A 21,573-nucleotide genomic window follows, 5' to 3' on the forward strand; every position below is an offset into this window, starting at 1 on the left:
TAAAGTCATCTAAACCAAGCCCTCCCCCATCCCCAGCTCACAAGGACGGGGAGGTTGCAGACACTTGATATAGTTGCTATATATATTAAACATGGCTCGAACTCCTGTCCTACAGATTGCTAGGAGGGGGCATTTTCTTTATCTTAATTAAACTTCTCATCACAATGATAAATTGAAAACGACATTGGTGAGATTATTTGCCTATTTTTCTATCTGCCTGGTAAACAGTAGCACAAATTCTCAAATATTGTATTTATATTTATTTCTTTTGAAATTAAAAAAAAAATGCTCCATTATATACAGAGGGATGAAAAGCAGTTAATAACAAGAATAAGTTGAGTCGATTGGAGCAGGGTGCACGTTCTGTGACTACTTGTGAACATGAGAGAGAGAGAGAGAGAGAGAGAGAGAAGTGGGGTAGGGTGTGGGTTGGGAATTACCATATTAATTCTTTTCTTCATAACCTTGTGTTGGATAGATTAGACGACACTTGAGAAGTAAGAGAACTAATTATATTGCATATAGTATTTATTCAGCAAAGCAAATTCATGAAATAAAATAACTAATTTACTCTTATTCATATTTTAAACTAACCTCCATTTACTGTAGTTCTGAAAAAAATAAAATTGTCAGTGACATGATGATGATTATTGAATATGTCACGCTGTGGTCTTTTTGAGTTAATATGCAAATTTCTCCATTCCAATTCATGCAATGTGTCAAACAGAAAATTTTAAGTTAATGAGAATTGATTGATTGATTGTGACGTCATCGATTTATGACTGAAGGTTTAATGGTGTTGGAATGTCGATGATGGTACAATCTAATCCAATTTTTTTTTTTTCATTTTTTTCAGAGCAACATGGCCTAAAAGCATAGCTGTCACTCAGTTAAATTCTTTTTGTGCTTCGTTTGTATTTTTCCTGTACTACTTCGTCTATTTTTATAGGTTGCTTTATATGCTTGTAGTAATAATTTTTTATTATGATTTTAGAAATCAGATTATGTTGCAGTAGAGCATTGTGTACTTACCAAGAACACGAAGATTTCGAATTAAATCTATTTCTTGGGAAAAACCAGTTAAGAAAAAATAACCCCATAAAGAAATAGGTGAAATCTGAAGACAAATAATCGTATACAAAGACTTAACCCTATATTTCGAAGTTTTTTTTTTTTTTTTTTCATTTTTTTTATCCTGGAAAATTTAAACCATTTTAACCAGAAGATTTTAAATCGGATGTCCATTTCCTTATTTATTTTATGTCCAATATAAAATTAAATTCATGCTCTCTCTCTCTCTCTCTCTCTCTCTCTCTCTCTCTCTCTCTCTCTCTCTCTCTCTCTCTCTCTCTATGCGTTCATTTCTTTCTTGCATCACTCTATAACTGAACACCTCTTTAGCTGCATCTTTGTAATTTCAACTAATCAGTAACACTTTTCATAAATTCTTGTAACATACTACCTACTGTTGCGTCGGAAAGGGGGGGGGGGGTGGATGCGTGTGTGCGTATATACAGTATATGTAAATATTTGGCTGTAGTTTTTGACGGGTTGAGTACACCAGTGTGTATATGTGTGCGTGTTTGCATACTGTATATACACCGACATACCTACGTGTTTACGCGCATAAGTAAGTTAATTTGGTGTGCAGTTGACAATTTAGATGAGTAAAACGTTTATTATCAACCGATTGAATCTAGTCCAATAAGGTTTGGGATATAAAAAGAGAGATTTTGGGCACTCAGAGAATTTGAATTACAAATGCCATATCTGATCATTGATATTTGTGGTTGTTTAATTTGAAAAATTTATTCCCAAAAATAGTTCATGAAATCCCTAAGCACGTAGAGCAAATCACGTTCTGTTTGCCAAAACTATTAGGTGTTTGATTTTAAATGAATCCTAAAATAAGAATTAAAAACCCCAGCTAGAATAGAACAATGTGAACATCCCACACAGACAATATTGTCTCAGAACTATGGCAAAAATCCCTGTAAACTTAGACGCCGGTATTTTGCTTTCAAATTAAAAGATTCAGATGTGTCAGTAAATCCCTTTTTTGGGGGGTGGGGTGGGGGTGGGGGATGTGAGACTAGAAACGATCTGGCGATAAGATTCTCCGTTAAAGCTGAATGAAAAATAGGGTGAGGTATTTCTTGTAGGGAATCCCTTGCCAACTATTTTGTCATAAAACTGTGGCCACGGAATTCCAGCAGTCTTTGTTTTGTGACTTTCTCAAAGCAATAAAATCCTCGTAACTAACATTATATCAGTCTTACATTGCCTCGATGCTGATGGGTGTGGACCCATGGCTGCTTTGTTGCTTATCTTCTACTTCTGGTATTCAATTCCTTCCTTCACATTTGTTGATTTGACACAGCAGTAATCTACTCACTTTTCCTAAGTATTTCGAGAATTTGGTTTCGGCGACAATTTTGAAATTAGAATAAACAGGGAAAGGGACCTTTTGATGATCTATTGAAAACTTTACATCTTCCGGATGGCCATTGCCAGTTCTGGGTTTTCCTTTATTTGTTTTGGCCTTCTGTTTGTCAGGTATATTTAGAACATCTGAGAAGAAGCTTAGGATGGATAAGAAAAATTGCCACATCTGATAAAGTATTGTGGTTTTCTCTTGATATATCTCAGTCGCAGAAGTTTTGTTATTCTCTTGACGTGACACCATTAATCCTCATGAGGAGATATTAGATGAATGAATGAAATATACATGTTCTCTCTTTTTTATTCTTATTTGTATTCTTCACACAATTTCATCCGTAGAAAATTAAAACACGGAATGAATGTTTCCTAGTGTCTCTATGTCATAGCATCGGCCCCTTTTGCACGAAAATTATTCTGAACATATTTTTTATACGAAGAAAAGTCCATGAGCACAAAATTTCCACATTATTATTATTATTATTATTATCATTATTATTATTATTATTATTATTATTATTATTATTATTATTATTATTATTATTATTATTATTATTATTTTACCATTAGAATAGTTGTAATTTGAGAGGTTATGATTGCAACTAACGACATTAAGTTACATCCTAAGCCTTGGGCTCCATTCAGCTTACTTCTATAGGGGCAGCTGCTGAAAGGGGCTACAAACGGGCTGGAAGACAGGAAATCGATCTAATTGTGGAGTTTATTACTTGTACTACTTGCACACTTGAGTTGTTACGCACACAACATCCCTGGATACATAAGGAATTTGCTAAATATAAATTCTAATCCAAAGGATGTAATTAATGCTGTCGAAACATAGCTGCATTATACTGTAGAGTTTTACATGTTTTTCTGTAGAGTTATAGAAGGCCTCCTCCGTTTGAGTCAACTGAATTATTTTAAAAGCTTAAATAATGATATAAAATTATAAAGAATCTGAATTCCCAAATCCTACTCAGGTTAAAAACTGGGATTATCTCAGGCTAGTTTCTCTTAATAGGATAAAATAGTATTTAATACTTGGATAAATTATGCTTTCATTTGCTTTTTGAATCTTAGGTGAATTTCTTCACTGATTTTATTCATAAATAGTCACTCCTATGCTATATTCAACATTTTATGCACTAACTCGATTTCGTTGGTAATAATAATAATAATAATAATAATAATAATAATAATAATAATAATAATAATAATAATAATAATAATATTAATAATATTAATAATATTAATAATAATAATAATAACAATGAGTATGATGATGATGATGATGATGATGATGATGATGATAGTAAGGTATAATAATAATTGTTGCTTCAGTGGCATTCAATTTATACGAAGCTTTTTTTTTTTAATTTCAAATTATTATCTTTCACGATAATAGTTGTGAGGTCATTTGTTCTTTTCTATTCTACCCATTAAGGGGAAATCCCAATTGAAATTCCAGGTTCGGATATCAGTTACAGTTCCACAGTTGTTAATGTTTTTCAGTATCGGGATGTTTCGAGCAAACAAGTCTTGCTCATTTTAAAGCTGGGGATTGTCAGGATTCATACGAAATATCAGGGTAATCCTTTTGGAATATCGATTTTTCATAGGTAGGAAGAACTAGGCCAGTGGATATGTTACTTTTGAGCAAGTTTCTAATTAGTTAGTCTTACTCTGAACTGGGGGCCGAATCAGACAATCTCGCTACGATTTCAGCTTATGCCAAAGGGAACATTTCCCAATAAGTAATAAGTCAACGAAAAGTAAGAATAGTTCCTGAATAGGTGTTATAACGATGCAAAAAAATAGAGAGATCTAGCCTATAATTTAAGGGAAGATGACGTGGGCAATATCATTGTGAGGATTGTTTATGTCATGGCCCATCAGAAGTCCCTGAATTTGGATATATATTACCAAGTGGCGAAAAAAAGAAAAAAAAAAAGAAACCCTGCTCCTCCTAAGTAGGACAGTCTGAAGAAAATCTATGCCCTCTACTGATTTACATATTCATCTGTGGATTGCGCGACAGCTACGTTGTTATGACAACTATGCTATTCTCCTAACATTTGCACTTTATGGCAGGGCGTCATCAAAGCTCATTCACAGAAATTACTTGTCAAATAAATAACAAGGGAAAACATTTTCAGCAATATAAAAATCATCTGCACCGCCCCTAACAAAAATTGCCTTTAGATACTCAAGACTCTCCTCATAAAGCAGGAAAATCAACCACAAAATCAGTCAGGAAATGCTTCTTCTGCACACCAGCCAACAGCATTATGAACCTTCGGCAATCCACAATATTTTAACCTAGATGACAAAAAGTAAACGAAACGCTGTTGACTGAAGATTTACGAGACGGTAACCTGCCTGATATAATGCATCTGTCAATTAGGAAACTGTTTAGCACACCCAGGAATTAACACCATAGGCAGAACACAAGTGTTATCATCTGCCTTGAGGAGCTTATCTGATTCTGAGTCCCGCCCACAGTGCAAGCAAATCAGTCAGCAGCCAGCTCGAAGGTACAATCTCCACTCGGATAAGTTTTTTCCCTCTAATAGGAAGAACTTCTAAGGAGAAACACTCCAATTGCACGTCTTCCTGTTAGCACGCTCTTATAAGAAAAATTATTATCTAGGACCAACGAAGGAACAGCTTGATCCTTCTGCAAAAGTGAAGAAAGCTGTAATTTGCAACTACCCTGTGTCTCCCCAACTGGATCAGTCACTTCACCTGACTACGTTTGCAACTAGTGATAAATACTGCACAAGCGGATTTAACGTTTGTATATGGAAAGTTATGGCTACCCTCAAAGGGACCCCTACTTCCAACCCCTCCTACTCCACCTGATCCTAAAGCAAGCTACAGAACATGCAAGATCCCCGTTCCTTAGAAATCTTACTGAAATCCTCTTCATATATATCTCACTTGTTTTAAAAGGTCTTCGCATTTCTTTTGAGCCCGATCTTATTATAAACAAGGTCAAAAATTATAAAAGACCCTCCCTGATACCACTACACAGAAAACATGAATTTCTTATTATAATAGCTCTTGCTTTCTCCTTTACTTCCTCCTTCTATCCTAGTCTCTATTACTTACTGTGACTTCCAGCTGTAAAACTTTTTTACTACTAAAAATCTTCCTTCAGCTCCATTTTAGAAAACTTCGTTTTTCATGCAAGTGTTTAATATATAAATAGATGTAATAAAAAGAGAAATACCCTTTCAATGTAAATGACAATTGAGGACTGGAACATTTGCCAGAGCCTACGTCGGCTGAAAGGCCTTGCAATCTAACAGAACGGATTACATTCTCTAGTGCCTAGTCTATCCCCAGTAAAAAAAAATGAGCAAATGTTTGTTGGCCGAGAAATAGAAACTAATAAGATTTTTGTAACTGAAACTGATCACCGAACCCCTGCCCCCCCCCCCCCTTCTCTATCAAGGAATTTCCCCTGTGATTTATGACTCATGTCCTATTTCTTATTGTTTTCTTCAGTAAAATGGGAAAGAACAAATGGCTGAGTGCCTACAATGCTGGCAGAATTTAGCGAAAGAAAAATGGTAAGAAAGAAAAAAGTTTCGTACAGATTGAATGCAGTTGAAGCTGTAATTACTTTAACTTTTTTTATTTCTCAGAAAGAGAATCTACTTCCCAAAAATGTAAATAGTTATTATAATAAAACTTCATTGGATTCTTTGAACCTAAAAATGAAGGTGGGAGTGAAATCTTATTCCATTTATGTTTTTAGATTTATAGAATTCTGAAGTGAATTTAGAGTAGCCAGTATATGCAAAGAGGAAATATGCATTTGTTTATATTTGTTTCACAATAGTGTCGAAGTGACCATTTTTTTTATTCTCTCTTCTTCCTTTGATTTATTAAGCAGTTAAAACGTTTTTAAATTCTTGTTTTTCTTTTTCGTGTATATGAGTCCCTTCGCTAAATGAAAAATTACTGTACACACTGACGTAATTTAATTTCCTAGTAAGGGTTTTTGGAGGGTGCCTTGAAGAGTAAAATTGTTCTTTAAGGGTATCAGAAGATACGTTTATTATTATTATTATTTTTTTTTTACATTTATTGTATACATAAGTATTAACTATGGACATTTATATGTATTTCATTACGAATGACTCGTAACGTTCCTTCAAACTTATATTTATGATTTTTGGTCATACACTCGACCCGAGAATACAGTATATTTATCTATACATTTTGAAATATATTCTAAGTTGTTGGTACTTAAATGCAGATGATAAGTGTACGTCATTACCAACAACATTAACAATGCTGTCATTTTATCACGAACCTTTGGCAGTGATTATCACCTCCCAGTCTAGACTCCTCTCCTGCAATTCCTCTTATCCATTGTTACTATTCTAACGAAGAACTCATCCTGTCACCAACAACAGTCAGGACGATTATGCTCTCTCTCTCTCTCTCTCTCTCTCTCTCTCTCTCTCTCTCTCTCTCTCTCTCTCTCTCTCTCTCTCTCTCTCTCTCTCTGTTCTTGGTAGAGTGGGAAATAACCCCCTTCCATCCTCCCTTCTAGGAGGTGTCAGTGGAATAGTCTTGGAGCTAGATTCCACTTGGCTTTTTATTTTCATTCACTTGCTAGAGCGAATTCCCAATTAACGTCATTGGATTGCTGTACAAGTGTTTCTTTTGGTGGGTAAGGGCAAAGAATGGTGATGGGACTGTCCATCGTAGCTGGCTGTGTGCTGCAGGGGACCAGCAAATATTGGAAAACCTTTTCTATTCCATATATATATATATATATATATATATATATATATATATATATATATATATATATATATATATATATATATATATATATATATGTATATATATATATATATATATATATATATATATATATATATATATATATATATATATATAAATATATATGTATATATATATGCATACATATATATATATATATATATATATATATATATATATATATATATATATATATATATATATATATATACATATATATATATATATATATATATATATATATATATATATATATATATATATATATATATATATGTATGTATGTTAGCGTGTTTGTGTGGATGAAAACACACTATCGTGCTCAAATAGAAATAAGTTTCTATATCGTATTATGATCGAACCCCAGCCCTTCCTTAAAGTCGTGGAAGGGTTTGTGTATCGCCATGATCAGCAAAACTGTACTAGTCAGGGCCACGCATACTAAGTTGGTTTGCTATGATTAATCAGACTAAAGTCTCCCTTCATCAGTAATCTGCAATGGCCAGTATGGTGATTAAATGGCCTAATTCCTTTTTCCTACAATACACAAGAAACAGCTTCATTTTTGGCTGTCGTTACTGGTGTATACATACATACATACATTCATGTGTAGTGGTTAAGCTATAGCAATGAACAAATTATTTTTTTTTTTTTTTGTGAGATGTAGCTAATATTAAAAAACGTTTACACTATTTCATTTAGAAATTCTATAACCTCAACCTTTTTCGTTTTGTACAGCAATCTCTTTTTATATGAATAAAAGAGATATCAGTTTATAATTTCATTTAAGATTTAGTGATCTCATTATTTTGGTCTATCTGCTCTAGGGGATAATAAATATCGGTCCCCAATCATTCACCATCTGATACTTCCACTTCACAATGAATGTTTGGCACGATAGTATCGTTGCTCCTAATATTAAAATATTTACTTATTTATAGGATGTCTTTCTTAGGGAAATGAACTTACAATCATCTTTGATCCTTACATATGAAATTACAGTTTCAAAATAACAAAAAAAGAAGAGACGTTCGTTGGAAAAATAAATATTTAGGTTGTACCTGTTGTCGATTTCTGATAAAGATGCCAAATGTTTAACTTATTGTGATAATTGCTATTTAACTTACAGTTGAAGCTCAGTATATTTTGTAAATTACTTTTAATCAACCTTGTGTCCCTGTGGAAAAGTCATAGAGAAAGAAGAAAAATTCAGAAAACAATGCAACAATAAATGATACATAAAAAGAGCAAGTAATGAGCGGAACAAGTGCAAAATGGAAAGCTAAATCAATCTAAGAGAATAAAGATATGGAAAATTGAGAGTAAAACGAGATTATCGATACAAGAAAGAGAAGGATAAAAGGCAGGAAATCTTCTCTAGATCAGCCTAAAAAGGAACCTTTGATGTCTTGCATCATCCACTGGTATAAATTAGAATAGAGTCCTATCAAAGGACTCGCATCCTAAGCTCGTAGTCGTGGCGTTAAGAAGCTTTAATGTCGTTACGTTATCCTCTTCATTCTGTGAATTTTGAAAGTTGGTGTTCCCCTGATGCAAGGATTTTTCTCCCGAAGTTTTTTCCTTCGAGTTGTGATCATTTTTGTCGTTGAATGATAATTCCTTTTAGTAAATAAATGTATTTAGGATTTTTGTTCATCACATAATATTAATATTTCCAGCTGTATAGATAGCTAACCGTCATAGGAATTATGATTTTTTTTTTTTTATGAATTGATAGGAATGTCACCCATCCTTAAGGCCTTTCACCCTTCCTCCTTCCCCATGCCTCCTCCTCTCCTCCTTCTTCCCCCCAAATCCTTCTTTCCCTGAGTCCTCCTCCCCCATAGAATCCCTTATTCAGAACCCCTCAGTCTACTATTAACGGTCTGGTGACTCATGGCAATGATCACACGTTGTTAGCCATCAAGACAACTAAGTGGCCTTTTTCCCGTTGTTCCCGAAGGAATAAATCGTTGGCCGATGGCTGGAAATGGACTCGCTCGTTCTTTCCAGGAGGCATCGCTGGAATGGTCCATAACCTGGATCCAACAGTCGTTTCTTTATACAATTGACGCGTCAGAAAGAATAGCTAATTATAGTCAGCCCATCGCTATAAAAGTGATTTGTTGTAGGATTAAAGGGGAGATGGAGTTGTTGTTTATTGCCTACGGACTGTTGTATGGGGCTGACATTTATTGAGGAGCCGTTTCGGAGACCATAACTTCTGTGAGGGCTGGATTTGGTAGGTAAGTGATGTTCCTCCTTTCCCTACTTGGGATATAGTTAAGAAGACTCCACACCCATTATTATTATAATTATTATTATTATTATTATTATTATTATTATTATTATTATTATTATTATTATTATTTTTTATTATTATTATTTATATTTTTATTATCATCATTATTACTCTTACTGCTGTTTTGTTAGTATTATTTTCTATGCTACCAATAATGGTAATTCTAGTCAGGATGATAAAGGCAATAACATGTTTTAAGGTTTTCACTGCTCATTCGTATGATCAAACAATAAAATAAGTTGAGGAAGGAAATGTTTTCGTCTTGAGATGTAGTCTACCGAGTCGTATTGATATCCATTTATACACTATCAGGTATTCTTATGTAAACTAAATAACCGATAAAGCTGTATCTTGTCTAGATAGGTGTTTTTCTTTCATATGTTTTATTCCATCATTTTGGTAATAAGGATTGCGTTCTGATAAAAAATGCTCAAATTCATAGATTGGATGACTCGAAATTTCAGGTGTTGTATTTAATGTATCCTCATGGATGATTTGGTATGAATTTAGGCTTTATTCGACGGTAAGCCAAGGGGACACATGACAATTCCGTGATTTATTAAATAACATCCCAGTTTGGCAAAATATAGTTTTACCAAATTGCTTAGTAATGCTAATTTTGTAACAACATTGTTCTTAGATAATACATACAACAATAAAACAAGAAGCACACACCTTTAGAATTATGGAAATGTAAACCTTTCTATCATTCCGTTGACACAGTGTGGATTTGTCCGATACCACTGTGTGCGGAATTTCATTAAGGAAACGATGTCGTAAGTGAAGGAAATTTAAAAATCAAATTTAGATGACGGAGAATTATATAGGAATTTTTAATAGAATGCAATGGAGTATAGATAGCAAAATATAGGTCAGTAAAGGGATATAAGAACGGAGGAAAAGAAGAAAGAAGCTTGACATGATCATCATTGAAGGTTTTCCTGATGACTCTCCTAATCCCTTGGTAACAATCTCCGTAGAATCCCATCAAAAAGATTCGTATTCTTTGGTCATCACAAAGACATTAAGAAACTTTCAGTTCCATGGTCATATCCCCGTTCACCAGGCTCTATGAATTTCTAAAATTCCTTCTCTTAAGGGTTATCTTTATACTAGTTTTAAGAAGCAAGAGCCTGTGTTCCAGCCAAGCCTAATTAAGAACACCAAGAGCAAGTTATGATAGGTTTGTGTCTCGTGAAGTCTTCCGAAGATTAAATCGTCAAAAAAAGAGTTAATGGGTCGAATATAGGTTAATACTAATAAAAACTAATTAGCACCAAAATTCAAGGAAAGTACATGCAGAATTCACCTACCAGATGTATAACAAGTAATGTATAAATGTACGAGTATACAAGAAACATAAATGGGCAGTTTTGAATAGTGTGATTGCTATTCGGAAATTTTAAGTAAGATATATGCAGGAGACTCTCTCTCTCTCTCTCTCTCTCTCTCTCTCTCTCTCTCTCTCTCTCTCTCTCTCTCTCTCTCTCTCTCTCTCTCTCACTTCTAAAGCCGTTCCCGTCACTTGAACATATGTATATTTTTCCCTATGCCTATACATTTACCAATTATTATTTGTATCTGTTATCTAGTTTAATTTTCTAATATTGGAATTAATTTTGCCTATGAATAGGATCTTAAACAATACCATTTCTATTTCTAAAATACATTAATACTTGCTTATTTTTACAAGAAGAAATCTACGAAATTTTGTGTCTGTGAATTTCAGATTAAATTCGGGATAGATGGACAATCAGATTTGGTCGTTTCTGAGACACAATGCTCAAACTTTAATAACTTTGGAAAAATACGTGGTAGATTTTGAAATGTGAAGATCAAGGTTAAATTTAAAAGTTAAAGATCGAATATTAATTTGATCTGATATACAAAGTAGAAATATTATAGTTTGGCATAAATAATTCTTAATGAAGGTAATGTGGAGAGATGATTCAATGTTCAATTACAAGGGTGTACAAAGAGGTCGATTTCAAGTATACAAACCTTGTTAATGATTCTTAATTGATACGAGTAAGGAATCATATTTGGCATTCATAATCCACTACTTGAGCGAGTGTTTGAAGAGAGGTCAAGAACGTACTTAGATATTGAAAGTCACTTGGTGATTTTTCTTGAAATTGAATCTTACAGAATAAGGGCACTTTATAAAGTATACTAAAATGAGTTATTAATGACATTGTGCAGGGAGGCAAAGGTCAGTGTTCACGTCCTATTTTTAGGTGAAAGGTCATATAAAACTTTACTTGGTCCCATATCGTCTGAAGTTCACAAGGAAAAATTAAATTTTTTTTTTTTTTTACAATCTACTAATTATAACATGTCAGAAGATATTGAAGTTCACATCATGTTTATACTTTCGAAGGCAAATTTCAAACGGTATTTTTCGTTTGATACCTTTTAGAGTTATACGAGACTTTATTCGTAATGTGTCTCATGGCCCACGGGTTTTAAGGGGACTATTGTGGGGAGATGGATTTCTCAGCCATGGTGGAGCTTTGCTCTCTCTGAACACCTTCAACGTTACGTAATTTGCTATAATTAATTTCCAAGAAGGAGGAGAAAATGGTAGAAAAGAGTTTCCAAATAAGTCCAAAACATTTGATCCCTAAAAGAAAAAAGAAGAAATAAAAAAAAAAAGCAGCGTTTGTCTCAAATTTCTTGTCACGTTCCAGAACTTCTGTAACGAGCATCCAGGAAAATACTTTTAACTGCTAGTTATCGTAATACTAATTCTCTCTCTCTCTCTCTCTCTCTCTCTCTCTCTCTCTCTCTCTCTCTCTCTCTCTCTCTCTCTCTCACTTGGTTCTGTATACTTTTTTACTATTTTCAATGTACTTTCCGCCTAATGTATTTAATGTTTCTAGATTTTTTCTTTATTCATCTTATTATGATTGATCAGAAAAGAAACTGTAATTTCTTTATTGAGAAATAATAACTAATTCTTCACAGACAGACAAAGAATGTGGTTAAGATTTCTAGATATGAGATAAATTAGAATATATATATATATATATATATATATATATATATATATATATATATATATATATATATATATATATATATATATCTGTCCATATATATATATATATATATATATAAATAGATAGATAGATAGATAGATAGGTAGATATATATGTAGGTAGATAGATAGATAGATAGATAGATAGATAAATATATATATAGATAGATAGATAGTGTCCGCCAGGCAGTAAATAAGGCAGCCAGAGCTCCAGGTTCCAACCAGTAATGGAAAGATCCCTGGGGTGTGAAGGAAACTCAGACGTCCTACGCTGGAAGCAAAAGAAGAAGAAATCCTTGTGTTTTTGTACTCACTAAATATAAGTTTCTTTTTCTAATATTGTTTTCTATTTTATATTAATTTTTCTTTTCCTTTTCCTTCACTCTTTCTTTATTCTTCCTTATTCTTCTCCTCCTTCTTCTTTCCATTGTGCCATTTTCTCTCTTCCTTCCGAGATACGAAAAGAGTTATTTATATTTTTTTTCCGTTTTCTGAATTTCATGTTTGGATGTTGTGTCTTTTGGCAGTTTTTGTTGTTCTTGTTTCTTGTTGCTGAGAAGTTTAATGGGTTTCTGGCGTTGCTATTTCCAGGTTCCATAATGTCTGGGAGAATGATACTTGGATGTTGGATGTGTTGATGTGTGAGGTGGCGTTGTTCAGGTTTAATAAATGTAGATACTTATTAGTCTTTTTAATACTTTGCCTTTTTAATCAACATTTTTTGTTGTCATTTGTAGTGTAATATCTGGATTGCTAGCCCCTTCTAATGAAAGGCCAGGTCGAAACCAACCATGCCACGAGAAGCCATAAAAGGAAATCGAAACCTGACGCTAACTAGCTGTCCGAGGATTTACCTGGCGAGACATCAGTCTCTTACCAGCGAGTTTTACCCGATTTCCCCGGCCCACCACGTGACACAATTGGTAGTAATTCATTCAAATTACCCCTAATGAGTCAATATGGATAAATATCAACACAACATCGTGTTCAAATAGAAATAAATTTTTACCTCATACTTGGGATCGAACGCTAGCCCCTTCTAATGAAAGGCCAGGTCGAAACCAACCATGCCACGAGAGGCCATAAAAGGAAATCGAAACCTGACGCTAACTAGCTGTCCGAGGATTTACCTGGCAAGACATCAGTCTCTTACCAGCGAGTTTTACCCGATTTCCCCGGCCCACCACGTGACACAATTGGTAGTAATTCATTCAAATTACCCCTAATGAGTCAATATGGATAAATATCAACACAACATCGTGTTCAAATAGAAATAAATTTCTACCTCATACTTGGGATCGATTGCTAGCCCCTTTTAATGAAAGGCCAGGTCGAAACCAACCATGCCACGAGACGCCATAAAAGGAAATCGAAACCTGACGCTAACTAGCTGTCCGAGGATTTACCTGGCGAGACATCAGTCTCTTATCAGCGAGTTTTACCCGATTTCCCCGGCCCACCACGTGACACAATTGGTAGTAATTCATTCAAATTACCCCTAATGAGTCAATATGGATAAATATCAACACATCATCGTGTTTAAATAGAAATAAATTTCTACCTCATACTTGGGATCGAACGCTAGCCCCTTCTAATGAAAGGCCTGGTCGAAACCAACCATGCCACGAGAGGCCATAAAAGGAAATCGAAACCTGACGCTAATTAGCTGTCCGAGGATTTACCTGGCGAGACATCAGTCTCTTACCAGCGAGTTTTACCCGATTTCCCCGGCCTACCACGTGACACAATTGGTAGTAATTCATTCAAATAACCCCTAATGAGTCAATATGGATAAATATCAACACAACATCGTGTTCAAATAGAAATAAATTTCTACCTCATACTTGGGATCGAACGCTAGCCCCTTTTAATGAAAGGCCAGGTCGAAACCAACCATGCCACGAGAGGCCATAAAAGGAAATCGAAACCTGACGCTAACTAGCTGTCCGAGGATTTACCTGGCGAGACATCAGTCTCTTACCAGCGAGTTTTACCCCGATTTCCCTGGTCCACCACGTGACACAATTGGTAGTAATTCATTCAAATTACCCCTAATGAATCAATATGGATAAATATCAACACAACATCGTGTTCAAATAGAAATAAATTTCTACCTCATACTTGGGATCGAACGCTAGCCCCTTCTAATGAAAGGCCAGGTCGAAACCAACCATGCCACGAGAGGCCATAAAAGGAAATCGAAACCTGACGCTAACTAGCTGTCCGAGGATTTACCTGGCGAGACATCAGTCTCTTACCAGCGAGTTTTACCCGATTTCCCCGACCCACCACGTGACACAATTGGTAGTAATTCATTCAAATTACCCCTAATGAGTCAATATGGATAAATATCAACACAACATCGTGTTCAAATAGAAATAAATTTCTACCTCATACTTGGGATCGAACGCTAGCCCCTTCTAATGAAAGGCCAGGTCGAAACCAACCATTCCACGAGAGGCCATAAAAGGAAATCGAAACCTGACGCTAACTAGCTGTCCGAGGATTTACCTGGCGAGACATCAGTCTCTTACCAGCGAGTTTTACCCGATTTCCCCGGCCCACCACGTGACACAATTGGTAGTAATTCATTCAAATTACCCCTAATGAGTCAATATGGATAAATATCAACACAACATCGTGTTCAAATAGAAATAAATTTTTACCTCATACTTGGGATCGAACGCTAGCCCCTTCTAATGAAAGGCCAGGTCGAAACCAACCATGCCACGAGAGGCCATAAAAGGAAATCGAAACCTGACACTAACTAGCTGTCCGAGGATTTACCTGGCGAGACATCAGACTCTTACCAGCGAGTAAAAAATTACTACCAATTGTGTCACGTGGTGGGCCGGGGAAATCGGGTAAAACTCGCTGGTAAGAGACTGATGTCTCGCCAGGTAAACGCGCTAGCGAGATGACTCTCTTTCAGCTAGCTCCGCATGCCTTCATCGTCAAACAATAAGAAAAAGATAGACTAATACTAGGGTTTTCGAGAACCTACCAAAACAGGTGTCAAATATAAGAATTGCGTATTTTCTCACAAACATGACGCAATATCTTATGAAAACAGGAAAAAAATTACATAAGGCATCGATCATACCTTGTAGGGTTCTTACTGCATACTTAATCAAGTTTACGTAAGACTTTGTAACAAAATACGGGAAATGAAATGTTAATTCTTTAAAATAACGTAAATTTACAAATACTGACTTGAATGAAGAAAATAACAAAAAAATTAATAATGAAATTGTTACGTAGTTTACATACCAAACTTATAAATACATGTGATGAACTCACCTTATGAGCTGGCTATTTACCTCTTAAATAGAGATATGAAATACATGAATAAATTATTTCCTCTACAGTAGTTTTTGTAGGATATATATATATATATATATATATATATATATATATATATATATATATATATATATATATATATATATATATATATATATATATATATATATGTATGTAGGAATTGTAAATTGATATTGTAGATATTCGTTATCGTAGATGAATAAATTAGATCCATTTTCAAATAGATGTGAACCTGAGAGATTTTCCCATCTAAAGCATTAGCCGAATCATATCATAGCTTTAATTTCAAATCAATTAATCGTCAGATTTAAAAAAGTTATTTTGACATTTGATGATAACTGCAGGTCAGTCTGCCCTTCAGCTTAATTTATTATTCATTCATATTTATTTTAGTCACTTTTACTTAGAATAGGGACTCTAATCTATATGATACAATGTGTCAGGAACGTGTAATTTCTCATAAAAGTGTTTTACATATTTAGATTTTATATTGAACATTTTAAGTGGTAGGGAACACTCAAGCACTTAATTATTAACATACTTAAAAATTTTGTATTTACATGCTTTCCATATGGCTCTTTAATATAACACGGGAATGGAAGGTGTTAACCTTTCGAAAGATTCATATTCGAGCTTGCAAAATGAAAAGAAGGTTTATGAAAATTGGAGAAAAGAGTTTGTTTACCCCAAAATCATGTTGACTAATGATAGTGAAGAGAAATTTTATAGACTGGGGAAAGTATTTGAAAGTATTTGGGCTGGTTATCAAGAATGTATATACACAAATGCAATATATTGCAATCTCGCTGTAATGATTAAATGATGCATTTTGTATAAAATTTGCCCAGAACTGTAAATACAGGAAATATGTATGATTACTTAATGACTTGTGAGTCTATTAAGAATTGTTTTTATTTTGTAAGTGGAAATCATAATTTGCTGGAATATTTCCCTTCCTGCGTCTAAAAAATAGTACAGATTTGTTAACTTTCTTTTTCTTTAAATAACTGTTGGTAGAGTCTAATGTGTAATTGGTGATAGCATTATGTTGAGATAGTATGTATGAATACATACATATATATATATATATAAATATATATATATATATATATATATATATATAAATATATATATATATATATATATATATTTATATATATATATATATACATATATATATATATATATATATATTTATATATATATATATATATATATTATACATATAAATATATATATATATATATAATATATATCTATATGTATGTTTATATATGTATATATATATATATATATATATGTATATATATATATATATATATGAAGATTTGTGAAAAAACAATCGAGGAATTTCTTATATACTTCTCATGATTATACCAAAAAATTTAAAAATTAAGCTCGCGTAGCTTTTATATGAGTACATTTTTCATCTCTGAAATAGCTCCTTGTTCGTGTATATTCCTTTCATTATTCTTTGGTATATTGCCAAAGCTTTTTCTCATTTTTAGGACTCTTACCTCCTGGAAGCAGTTATAAGAACAGAGAACCATTAAACTGCCGTTTTATGAGAGACGTCCAATTAGGCTGAATTTCGATTTTTACGAGGTGAAGTTCTGTAATTATATAAGAAGTTCGAGGAACAATGAATAGCCAGGGGAATTATCGGAGTCGGAATTACCTGATTCCTTAAATATCCTTCGATGAGAGAGTTTTTCCAATCAATGCCTCTCGGATGATTTTGTTTTATCCTGTTTCGCAACCTTTCTTCGCTGCTGGAATAGTTGTTATATTCATTTTAACTGAAGCTTTAGACTTTAAATTATGGTGTAGTAATAAGATGAGCGCTTTCCGGAATTATTTTATTTCTTAATTGTGTAATTATAGTTCAGAGCATAACGGCAAGATGGCCAGCTTTGCATCCTACTATACCTAAGAACCAAAGTCTAGCTACATAGCACTTTTATTTCAAGATTAGAGTTGCCACACTTTCTTACCCCTTCTCATTCCATTCTACGTGTTAAATAAATGGTATGGTAGACAGGGCCTTAATGCCATTGCTATGTCTTCCGGGGTATTAAGCAATCTTGGAATAAAAACCCTCCAGCTGGAGGGTACACTCGGGCACACTATTCTGTCTTATTTCTCTTCCTGTTATTTTGTTAGTTTTGTTAGTTTATATAGAAAATATTTATTTTGGTGGTGTTGTTGTTCTTAAAATATTTAATTTTTCCTTGTTTCCTTTCTTCACTGGGCTACTTTTCCCTGTTGGAGCCCTTGGCCTTATAGCATCTTGCTTTTCCAACTAAATTAATAATAATAATAATAATAATAATAAATAATAATAATAATAATAATATTGTAAATGTGGCACAACAGCTATTTACATTACAACCCTTTGAAGAAACTGTTATACTTAACACGACTTTATCTTTCTTAATATATTGGTCCCCAATCTGCTTAGGTGCCCCGATGCCAATATAAGCACTGGAAGTCTTTTTACTGTAAAGCTGTAGAATATTATTATTCGTATTTTGTAATAATTACATGATTTATGTCATCAGCACACTGTTTTTATTTTCATATACATCCGATTCCCAGATTTTTTTTTTTTTTTTTTTTTTTACAATCGGTACCCTTTTATAATAATAATAATAATAATAATAATAATAATAATAATAATAATAATAATAGTATTGATGATGATGATGATAATAATAATAATAATAATAATAATAATAATAATAATAATCATAATAATAATAATAATAATAATAATAATAATAATAATAATAATAATAATGATAATAATACCTAAATGAAAAAGATAAGCAAAAGGAAAAGATGAATGAAGTGGATATAATGAAGCAAACAACTATTGAAAGGCTAGAGAGCTCATATGCATATTAAGCATATTAAGGTGAGCGAGTATGTATATATGATCCTACTGTTAGTTAGTTAGGATTTAGTAAGTTCATTTTTTATTCACATGGTCCAAGAAAACAACCTAATTTTCCTCATCCCATTCATGAAACCCTCGTTTAGACTTCCAGGTAAAGTACAGAAGAATACGCAAAACAAACTTGCAAATTAGATACCCATTACCACTCTCTCTCTCTCTCTCTCTCTCTCTCTCTCTCTCTCTCTCTCTCTCTCTCTCTACACATGTGCACTATTTACTTTTATCTATATCACCTCTCCCACACATAGGCTACACTTTATTTACCTTCTTTATCACCTTTTTTCATCAGTCCTCTCTCTCTCTCTCTCTCTCTCTCTCTCTCTCTCTCTCTCTCTCTCTCTCTCTCTCTCTCTCTAATGACTGTATATTTACAGAGCAATTGAGGCGCATGTTTTGATGTCCAGCACATCCTCTTCCTGGCCTTTTATGGCCCTGTTTTTCCTCTCGCTTCATGGCCGCTTAAATTTTTCTTATTTTTTTATGTTTACGATTCAAGTTAAGAAAAAAAAAGATAATTCTAGAAAAGGTATTAGCTTTTTCGTCTCATTTGTCTTCACTAGTGTTTATTATTATTATTATTATTATTATTATTATTATTATTATTATTATTATTATTATTATTATTATTGTTGTTGTATTTATGATGATGATGATGATGATGATGCCTCTTATTGTTGTTCCAATAAGATTTTTTTGCTTTTTGTTTTTTCTTGATAATATTTCCTTAAAGTCTAAACTACATTCTCCTTACTATGTTAGAAACTGATACGTACAGTCACTGGTGGTATTGCGAACTTACAATTACACAAAATACATAAGAAAAGAGTTACAATGTCCAATTAAATAGATGGCATAGTCATTACTGTAGTTAAATACTGTTTTAAACTGTTGCTTCTGTTGTTTAAATAAATCTGGCCTTTAACCATCTTAGTGTCTTGCTCCTTGATTATCGCCAGGAATTAAATCATTGGGTAAAACTTTATATACAGTGTTATGTATATTCCACACACCAAGGGTTTGCTGTCTGTAACTAGTCTATTGCATGGTTTGGTTAGTGAGCATTTTTATTTTAAGGTTATAATCCTGGTTACAGTATTATCATCGGTTGTAAGTAGGTCAAAGACAGTGGCTCCTCAACATCCAGATCTCAGCATTGATAATGTTTCTTTAAAATTGTATGGCTTTTGATAACGTTATAGACATTGCCTGAGCAATGATCTGTGAGTAATTTTAGTCATCTGAAAGCGTTTTAAACGTTATGAATGCTGTCTGAGCAAATACCTGGCAAGACGTCACAGCAAGTGGAGAAGTAATTTATGAAATATCCTTTGGATATCTTGGTCCAAAGTGAAACACCTTGTAAGGGTATTGGTTCTTTTATTATTTTCGAAGAGTCATTCAACTGTAAGAAGCATTTGAAATATTTTACTTTTCGATATATTTAAAACATCTACTATTATATAGCCGATAGTATTAGATAACAGTGGTTTGCATGACATCAACTTGACTCTGAGACAAATGAAAATATACAGTACGTCAGGAAAACTCTAAACTAAGCGGAAGCCAGCTTCTAATGAGATAGAGTCGTACATTGTGTTTCTTAACTTTTCTTTGGTAAGGGATAACAGAGAATAGGATTCCCATTTCATGAATAACTCTTTGCTTCCAAGACCACGGTGGAATGTCGAGGAAATTTTAGTATTTATTCCAAATTCTTATTTTTATTTTATATTACTGGAAAATATTTTGATACTAGTTTGCTTATTTCGGTGATCCAGCTGACTCGTATCAGAGGAGTACATAAAGTTCCCTTTTTTTAGATGGAGAAAGCACCTGTTACTGCCACATTCGCTATTAACAGACTCAGTTTCCCAAATTGTGAGTACAATGCATATATATAAGATTCCTAGTGCAATGTCCAAAAATCATTCTTGGAAAAGAGACAGAGTATAATACTGCTTCTGCTAGGGGAAAATATCTGAAAACATCCTCTGTTTAATCTCAATTTCGTAAAGATGTGACTAAATTAATATCCTAAATTAGGAGAGAGCGAAAATGATAAATTATAAGAAGATAAATATGTTTAAAGTGATGATACTCGGCATTAGGTTTCTCTTGATATAAATTCTTTTTAGGGAACCACGAGGTAGTTAGGGATAAGGATCTTCAATCCTTCAAAAGTTCAGATGAAGATGATGTAAATCCTCTTTTTAATTCATCCGTCCTTGAGTAATGAGATAACAGTAGTAGGTCTTCCGAAGTTAATTTGAAGATATGGCTGCATGAAAGGGAAGATTCACACAATTACATGACGTAATACAGGTTGGTATCTTCAGAAAATAATGAATTTGAGACATTCAATCAACCCTCCACCTCCCACCTTTGACCTCGAGTTAGATTAAAATGAAGCCTTTTAATTATTGTAATTAGGTTCTAGGATAAAAACTTAGTGGTCTTTTCCGGTTGGATAGGAAAGATTGTATCACAGCTTGGGATTTGGAAGGTTTCAGTTCGAATCGTGTGGAGGGGGGGGGGGGGATTTTGTGGAATGAGATGCAGAGATAATTAGTTTGGCTCCCATAAAGTCTCCCTCGTTTCATTTCTATACATAGCCTCTGATAATTCAGGATATGCTAATGTCTGAAATTACGCAAAAACACACAAACACAGAAACACAGACACACACATATACTGTATATATATATA

The sequence above is a fragment of the Palaemon carinicauda genome, chromosome 17 (genome assembly GCF_036898095.1).
Source record: "Palaemon carinicauda isolate YSFRI2023 chromosome 17, ASM3689809v2, whole genome shotgun sequence".
NCBI lineage: Eukaryota > Metazoa > Arthropoda > Malacostraca > Decapoda > Palaemonidae > Palaemon > Palaemon carinicauda.